The sequence below is a fragment of the Anomalospiza imberbis genome, unplaced genomic scaffold, assembly GCF_031753505.1.
Source record: "Anomalospiza imberbis isolate Cuckoo-Finch-1a 21T00152 unplaced genomic scaffold, ASM3175350v1 scaffold_59, whole genome shotgun sequence".
NCBI classification, from domain to species: Eukaryota; Metazoa; Chordata; class Aves; order Passeriformes; family Viduidae; genus Anomalospiza; species Anomalospiza imberbis.
This window is the reverse complement of record NW_027100202.1, coordinates 103,167-112,461: the sequence shown is the minus strand read 5'-3', so window position 1 is coordinate 112,461 and position 9,295 is coordinate 103,167. Positions and strand designations below refer to the sequence as shown.

Here is a 9,295-nt window from a genome sequence, read left to right as displayed (position 1 = left end):
TCAGTGCTGCTGTCATCTGCCTCCACAGTCACATCAGTGTTTTCTCCACCTTCCTCTGGATCAGTGCTGTCTTATTTCTGTTCTGTTCCTCTCATCTCCCAAGGTCTTGCAGGAGCTCTGGTCCTTGCTGCTGCTGCTGGTGTCACAGCTCCTTCTCCTGCAGCTAAACCACAGGCCCAAGAAGAGCAGGACGCCAGCAAGAACCCAGAACGGCCACTGCTGCAGGGCACCAAAGAGCACGGCTCCCCAGCCCTCGTCCTGCTGCTCCAGGGGCCCCCGCTCCAGCTCCTGCAGCAGCTGAGCCATCTCACGGGCCAGCAGCTCCTGACGCTCCTTCATTCGCTGGTGCGTGGCCTCATCCAGCCCATCCCCAGCCGGCTGGGGGTACTGGATCAGGCTTTGCACGAGCACGAAGAGCAGTGACAGTAAAGCCATGGTCTGCAGGAGGACACACAGAAGGGGTTCAGTGGGGCCGGAATGGAGACGGACAATGAGGGGCAGGAGCAGCAGGGATGTGGCGGCAGGAAGGAGAGGGCCCCCGGCAGCTGGCAAGGCCTGCACCGCTGCCCCAGCAAGCAGCGCGCCCTCAGCGAGGCGCTCCCGCCGGGGCTGGGCCCTGGATGCGGGGGCAGCCCCAGGTACCGGCGCTTCTCCCCCAGCCCTCCTCCAGCCCCCAGCCCCGTCTCCTCACTGCTGTGCACTCACCGCTTGCCCAGGCTCTACTGGGGCAGCGGCACCCGCTGGGGCCTTTTCTAGCTGCCCCCATTGTGACACGGCGCCTGCGATGTCCCAGAACCCAGAGCGTGGCACAGGCCAGCCCCGCCCGCCGTCCCCAGCCCGGTCAGGGAACTCATCGTGGCCCTGGGCACCCCGAGCCCCAATAGACACCAAATGCAGATCCATCCCTCGGGAACCTGGGAACACCAGAGCTTCCCTTGACAGAGCAGCACAAGCACCCTCACACACAACCCTTGTCAAATTCAAATCTGGGTGACATGACCCAGGGATGTTCTCAGTGTACAAGTGCAGGCTTTTATTTAATACTGGTGGGGGACATTTTTTATTAGTAGTATTTATACTTACTACTTTGGGGTAGGGTGTCATGTAAGCTAATGCTCTGTTACAGATTTAGTGAGATTTCTTTCTTTCTGGAAGAAATCCAGGTTGCCTGGATGATGCACAGGAAGAGTTAATACCATCCTAAAAAGGCCAGATAATTTAATTACAAAATTTTGATGCCTTCAATAACCTCTTAGCTCTCAAACTCTGTGGTTCAACACCATGCAAAATTCTGGTATAGCCAGGATTTTGTTCAGAAAGCAGAATGTCTGTGTTTTCAAATTTGTGCAAAGATGTACCTCTGTCACTCCCACCATCTTCAGAATTGTCTCCCTTAAACAGTGTTAGCCAATCTCTTTGACTGAGAAAGGAACTTCTGTCTGTTTCTGCTATGTCTTTGTGTATTTATCTCCAAAGGACTGTGAGTACAGGAGAGATTATACTCCTCGACCTTTCTTTGGGGAACTCATCTCTAAATGGAACTGCAGAAATGGGGAGGGAGGAAAGGGAAACAGGATGTGACTTGAGTACCTGCATCGTGACCACAGATGGCCACTGCTAGACAGACACTGACGTCAGGCTGATCACGCTCTCCCATTGGTGTGTAGCAGAATAATGTTGGGATGGCTAAAACTGCTCTGAATTGGATTTGCTTAACAGATGTCATTAGTAAAAGTATTCCAATAAAGAGTTTTAAACTCTCTTCCGAGCTGATGCCACTTATCATGTATCTTCCCCGCATTCTTCTAGGGAAGCTGTTTTTGATGTTGTCCCTTCCTTCTTTTTACAAAGGAGCAAAAATTATTTGCCAAGTATCACTCTTCCAGATTTGTTTCCTCTCATTTTCCAAGATTTAATAAAGTGAACACTCAGCAGAATAGTTCTGTGTTTTTTGAACACAATTCTTCCTTTACCCAATTGAGGCCCTTCTGTGACCATGAAAACACAAAAACTGTTGTGAGCTACAGTTTACACTTAAGAGGTTGATATGGGTCAGTTCTCCCAGGTTATTCTTAGTTCAACTGCTATGTAAACTGTTGATGTCAGTGACTGGAAGCTGCTCTCCAGGACATTATATATATGATAATTATATGACAGAAAATGCAACATATAGTTGGATCTGACCTTCAAGTTCACTAGCTTAAAAAAAGAAAAAAAAAGTCTATAAGAAATTTGCTGGTTTTTCTATTTATAAATGCCTTCACATTTATATTTAGTTTATGCACATACGAGAGCCTTTCCTTGCATGGACAGTAGTGCCCATCCATCATCAATCTCGGGTATAAGTCTCAATGATAACTGCCTCCAGAAAGCATTTTTGAGACAAAACAGGCAAATTCTTTTGCGTAACTATACAATCTTCCAGTAGTAGGATCTTCACTCTCACATAAACACTTCATGTTTTTCCGCAAAGGAATCTGAGATAGATTTTTCTGAGAGATAACAAACCACCAAAAATTAATTAAATAACAAACAAGAGGAAAACACCATTTCTTCACTCAACACACTTTCCTTGATTTTCATAAGCATTCAGATTTACAGCTGCTGATACTACCACAGGAGCAGGGCTTTGTCTGGTTTTGCTTCCTCTTCCAGCAGAGCAAGCACAGCTGCAAAATGCAAACTCATTTCTAGGCTCTCTTCTACATCACCAGTTTAACACGTTCCAACCAGTCATAGTTGTGCAACACCCCGTCAGGGAACTGGGATTACTGCAGTGTCACAGACAGTTTGAGTGAGGCTCAAGGAGCTGTACATAGTTTTACCTATGTTTTGTATGGATAATTAAATGATGTGTGACATGGAGATAAGCCAGCTGTACTGAAACAGAAAAAACTAACTGCTCTGATGCAACAGTCAAGCATCTCCTCAGTTATAAAATGAAACAGGTTTAAAGCAAAAACAATAGAGAACAGAATGCATGACATTGTAAAGTAGCATGTTCAAAGGACCATTTCTGAACTTTAAGCAAGTGTACTCATCCAGTCAAATTTTCAAAAGAATTCCCGGCACCAAAATGTTCTCTGTTTGCTTTTTCACCATGGTAAAAGAATGGATCACTCTTAGGGGAAAGAAAATCCTGTGTGCAAAACACTGCATGAAACTAAACAATGCTTTAAACGTGGCTAATTTCCATGTGGAGCTGATGATTTTTGCACTGTCGCCCTTCAGCAGAGGAGAAAGAACTGCCTGTCTTCAGTTTACTTATGCAAGATGAAGAAAGAAAGTGAGGAGTGTGAATTTGATCTTGCTTCAATTTACTTCAGTGGCCAAAAACTTGCCATGACTTCAGTGGGAGTGAGACTGCATCTTAGCTCATTCAATGTGGAGAAAAACAAATCAGCTGAGAATAATGCTCTTGTTGATTAGATTGATATTACTACCACAGTTGTTTTTAACAGTGCTAAGTAAATCCTCTTTTAAAAGCCAAAGGTTACCTTCAGTTGTGCTTTTTCCTATGTACTGTGTCACAGTGGAGGATTCCTGGTTCTGTGACCAAGTCACCACTGCTCACAGCAAGCATGGCGTGCTCTGGGGCGTGGCCACATTCCCACATGGGAATGATATATGTTTGTGGATGCCACTGGGGACAACATCCAAATCTGGGCTGGGGCATCTCCCTCAGCCAATAAACCAGGGTGCACACTTCTGTAAAATAACTGCATTCACTGAGAAAAAAAGACTACACTAACTAAGATGTCCATGAAAATCAGCAAAGTAAATCAAATCAATAGGGTTACATTTGCAGTTAGGAATCTGCATTTCTGCAGGGAAATTTTAGGATAGCCACAAAGTGAAAAATGTTTAATTTTTGGTTTTTTTTCCTGAGACGGCAATCAATCTTCTCGTTTGGCTATAGTCTACTTTTCCCTATAAAGTAGAACCTAGAGATACACTCAGAAAATATGTATGGAAGTACCTCTCAATTAATTAAAAAATATTATTACTCAGAAGATAGAGACACGACTGTCTACACTGTATGAATTAAACATATATGAATTAGGACACAGACTCTTCCATTCTTTAGTAACAAAACTGATGCTGTCCTGAAAATGACATTAATGAATGAGACTGGTATATGAAAACCTTCTGCATCTGCTCTAGACGTTGGAATGAGCACGTTAAATGATGCAGCAGACAAGGAGGATGCACTTCTTAGGGAAGCTGAATGTCACTTCTGTGCTTAAGGAGTTCTGCAGTTTGGATGAAGGTCACAGGCTATGTCCAGGTGCACGAAAATGAATGATAAATACACACAGTTTCTCTTAGACTGAAAGCAGAGCTAGACAAAGAGTATTAAAATCAGGAATAATTCATCCCCTGGTTTTCTAAAGATGTCAATCTTCTACTAGAAGACAATTTGTGAGCTCCTCCGTATATTAAAGCTATAACATAATAATAGAAGCACCTCAAACTTGTAGAAGTATCTAAGATGCATAGATTAAGTAAGGTCTCTGCAGAGCGAGCACCCTAAAAACATCACAAGAGCAAGCAGTGACAATTTCTGGGATAGTAATGACATGAATCAGTATCTAAAAGTTAAGTATAAGTGAAGAAGAGAATTTTTCAACTAATGGATCAGGGAAAATGTGGGAATAAAGGATATGTGATTAAAGATCATAGTGTATTATATTAACAGAGGTGGAGAATATATGACTTTGATTCTGTATTACAACACATTTCAGTTGAATTGTGTGTAGCTTTAGTTTTATACATGCACAATTTTTTAGAACACATTTTTAGAGTAGGGCATGCAATAGAGGAAATGCATTGTATTGCATTGATCCCCACATGACTCGCTGGAATATCTTAACATTTCCAGCACAGATTCCCACTTCTGAAGATGAAAACCCAGGGAAGATGAAAACCTGTAACTGCCATTAAGAGAAGGTCTAAAATTTTAATTGCTGCCTGAACACAAAGGAGCTGTGACATGCTGTGGTTTCTTGAAGCACTCCTGCAGTTACAGACACATCTTTAACTACCCCACCCTCTCCCTCTTCCCCATCCACCATTGACTGATGCAGCTGGGAGATTCAGTAACTGTGGAGCAAAATCTTGCTTACTTTCAGCTCTCCTGCCCCAGCAAATGCTCAGCTCCTCTGGGAAGATGGATCTATGCCATAAACACACTGCACCTGGAAGAGAATGAAAACTTCCCTTCAAACACACACATGTGACCAGCTTTCTGGAACTGCCTGATGTTGCCAGTTTTCATCTGTTTTCCACAAAGAAGGGAAAGAACCTTGTATTCTCCTCCTCATGATATTTCAAGTCTGAATTCCAAAGAACAGAGATGCCAGGACTTGTCAGTGACATGACTAACAATCTTATGAGAACTGGCAAGACAGCTCATTTCTCCTACATCTTACAGAAACCTTGGAATTATTTTGTCTGAAACACTTGGGGGAAGCAAGATGGACTTAATTCTGACAACTTTATTAAATATTCAACACATCTGACATCCTGATATCAACAACAAAAATATGGTTTAATTATGATAAGCCATACTGGTATAATTTATAATACGTAAGTGTGAAAAACTGCAATGAATTTTTTCTTGATCCATGTGGAAAAATACACACCTTCCACCCCCCCAAGAAAAGTAAGACAAGGCACAATAAATTCTCATAATTCTCTTTCTTCTGGTTTTTCAGTTCCATCACAGCTCTCCAAATTAATATTTATGTGCTATTTTGCATCTGTATCTGTTGTTGATTTGCCCCCCTACAGGGATATAGGTGGATAAGTTTGGACAGGAAACGGTATCCCTCAAGCCAAACTGAAAGGTTTATAAAGTTGCTAATAAAAGTTTGGGTCAGGGCCTAAATATTAATCATCTGCTCATTGTCTTTTTAAACGAGCTCAGGCATTTTCCCAACCACTTCCAGCAGCTCTCTGGCACTATTCTAAACTAAGATTTCAGACATTTCTTTTTTTCCTGTGTTGACTTCAATATTTTTTTTTCTCCCCCTCTCTACCTGCCAAATGCATCCATCAGGATTTTGCCAAAGGCTATCTGCTTTTGAAGTTGAGAGGAATTCACTAATCGTGAGTGCCAAATCCACAATAAATGCCATTGCCATATGGTATACGCTGCTTTTGGGAATTATCTCAAAAGGCCTAGCTGTGAGAAGACTGGCTGTATGTTAGGAGGGTTTTACTGCTAACTTCCATAACTCATGTCAGGTTTTCAGTTTCTGTATTCATTGGCTTCAGTGAGTTCAACTGTTTCCTGAATTTATAAAAATGTTGTCAAGATGCCTTGATCTTGCTTCCTCCATCTCTCTCACACAAACACATCCAAACACATCTCTACACAGTGGAATAGCATGCACAGTGGCATGCAAATCTAGCAAAAGAGCAGCTTGTAAATAAATAGCATGTCATTCTGCTTACTCAATAAATTCCTCTGGGTGTTAAACTCATGACAAACGTATCATAAGCCCCGATGAAGGGTTTACAGCCTGTCCCATCACACCATCCTGAGTGCAATTCTGCAATGCATAGGAAGACATAAGTTTGAAAAACAGAGCAGAAATAGCTCCCGTAAGGGCAGGGTGCTGACATAGATGAAACATAACTAACTGGAGAGCATTTGTTGTAGCTAAAGAAGACAGCATCAGTGTCACATCTCTGTGCCTGTGGAGGTGTAATCTACATTCAAAGCAACAAGAAATCTATCTCCTTTAAAAAATTGTCCATTAATACATAAATGTGTCTGTGTTGAAACTCCTCAGATACCATTCCCAACTAGAACTACACACAAGACTAAGAAATTCCACAGAGAAACACGGTTTTGTGATCCAAAGAGGCAAGGAGAAAGAAAACCACATATGTGGAGTTTAACATACCAACGTAGTGATAGAAAAAGAATTACAAAAATAAATGTCAGTCCCCTTGAAACACTTGAGGCAGCGCTCTCAACTTTCTCTGATGCTCTAGGAAGACGTGAATGTCCTCCATGTCTCACATCATCCCCACCAGCCACATGGAAATATCTCCAATGCAGCTCTGAGTGTTTCAAGTATAACTCCCCTCTAATTTATGTAGTCTGTTAACATCCTCTTGGAGCAAAAAGAAATAATAGTTTAAAAAGACAGCTGTATTTCAGAAACATGTGCCTCTACACGACAAAAAAAAACCCAGAATTTAATACCGTCCCTAGGCAGAATTCATCCATCTTTAAGGCTTCTATTTTGTATGTCTGATTTGTTTTCCTGGTAAGTAATACAAATGAACTGCTGGCAACATCACATCAAAACAAAAGCAGCAGAATCAGAAAAAAACACTGAAAAGTTTACCTTTCCAGGAAAGCTTCAGTCTTGGGATATTTTGTTTTGACATTCCAGTGACTGGAAGGAACAGCATCACTAAAGACAGCAGGCTGCAGGCATGTGGCACTTGCAAAGTTCTCATTCTGCTCTCTTCTTCTGCATCTTCTTTTGCACTATCTCCCCACTTTTCAAACAACCCAAGTTTTATCTGGAAGAAAAAAAGGAAAACATCTGTAGACCTGCATTACTGCATAAATAATAATTCTGTAAGCAAGCCAGACCTACCTTTAAAGAGCAGCTCATTTAATTTCTTTGCTACAAAAGGATTTTTTTTCTCCAGTACAAGTAAAAATGTTTTGTTTCTTTAATACTAAATTTACACATTTTGACATTGGAAAAATATGTAAACTTTTCAACACCAGTGTCTAGCATAGCTAAAGTTCAAACACAAATTAAATTAATACAGTATCCACACAAAGAATATTTGCCATTCAAAAGTGACCACGCAACTTGTTAGTTCATACCAGTCGACTGGATATCTTAATGTTTTATAACTTTTTATCTCAGTACAAAAGCTATTTTATGTTTATGCTATGACTAGAATGAACTGTAAGGTCTCAGACGCCATGGGGGTACAAGCAGAGTTAACAATGAGTACATACCCATCAAAACTTTCATAAATAAACTAAGAAAATTGGGTAGAACAAGCATGTTGCAGCAGATAGGCCTGCTAGGCCCCTCTGGAGATTAGCTGCCTAAGGGCAGAGAAAATGCATAGTCATGCTGACTAGCAAAAGAACCCCTTTTCCCGCGCCTCAGACCCTCTGTTATCTTCCTGTAAGACAACAGGTCAATTTGTACCCTGACCCACACCATTGGACCATTTCTCAAAACCCCTGTACCCTATAAAAACCCCTCAGTTTCCCTAGCTCGTTGGAAGAAAGCTGTCCCTGAACCCTTCACGGAAGATGAAATAAAGACCCTCCGGTGGAACCTCACACAGCGCTCCCCGTCTCTCTCTCCCTGCGTCTGCCCGAGGCACCCCAGCAAGCCTAAGAGCTGAAATCACTTCTAAAAGAGCTGAACACTGCTTAAGAGCTGCATATCACTACAACAGCTTGCTGGGGCTAGCCTGTGCCTGGGAGCTCTGCCAAAGGTGCTTGGGCAGGAGGGTGTGCAGATACCCTTCTCACCCTAGAACACCAAGGCAGCCGGACCAACTGAGCCTAGCCGGGACCAAAAACAATAATCTGGCCGCCCAACCGGGAAGATAAAACCCACCAGAGCAGCCTTCTTCGCGAAGAGTAACTGCCTTGGGTCCGGCCAGAATCCTTCTGAAGATAACTTCTCCGTTATAGAAGAAATTTTCTGCAGAAGGTGTCTGAATGACCCTCTTTGTCCAGCCCTGAGGAATCAGACAGTGGCAGACCACCCTCCAGCAGCTTCCGACCCACATTTGGCTGAGGAGTAAGTATATTACAGCCTTTTTTCGCGCGCTTTTACATTTGGGTCTCTTTTTCTTTTTCTTTTGTTTTTTTTTCTGTTTTTACTGCTTGGAGGGGAAAGGGAATAATAATATTATGGGATCAAAAAATAGCAAATTAAAACAACCCCAGAACGAGAGAGACGTATATTTAAAACTCTTAGAAATTCTTTCCCTTAATAATTCTTCTTTATCTAACCCTAAACTTTTGAAACCTAACTTAAAAAAGTTTATAAAATGGATAATTTCACAGTTTCCTGATACTAATACACACTCCATAACCTTGGATTCTTTTTGGGACTCTGTGGGCATACAAATATATACTTCCCAAATTAATGGGGATTTCTCTGTTACACGATTCTTACCTATTTTTCACAAAATTACCAAAGCGGTAGAAAAAAGAAATAGGACGGGTTCTGCGGCAGAAGCAGTTCCAGCCTTATCTCTCCCACCAGCTTGTTCCCTTTCAAGTGCT

General features: G+C 42.1%; 1 long non-coding RNA gene across 1 annotated transcript; it reads right to left on the bottom strand.

Annotated features, from left to right (window-relative positions):
- Positions 1 to 2,722: 2,722 nt before the first annotated feature.
- LOC137467313 (uncharacterized) lies at positions 2,723 to 8,105 on the bottom strand. The gene is made up of 3 exons (XR_010995485.1): positions 8,000 to 8,105; positions 7,365 to 7,545; positions 2,723 to 5,198 (listed from the first exon to the last, which is right to left on the bottom strand). It is a non-coding gene; the product is annotated as an uncharacterized lncRNA (long non-coding RNA).
- Positions 8,106 to 9,295: the final 1,190 nt, after the last annotated feature.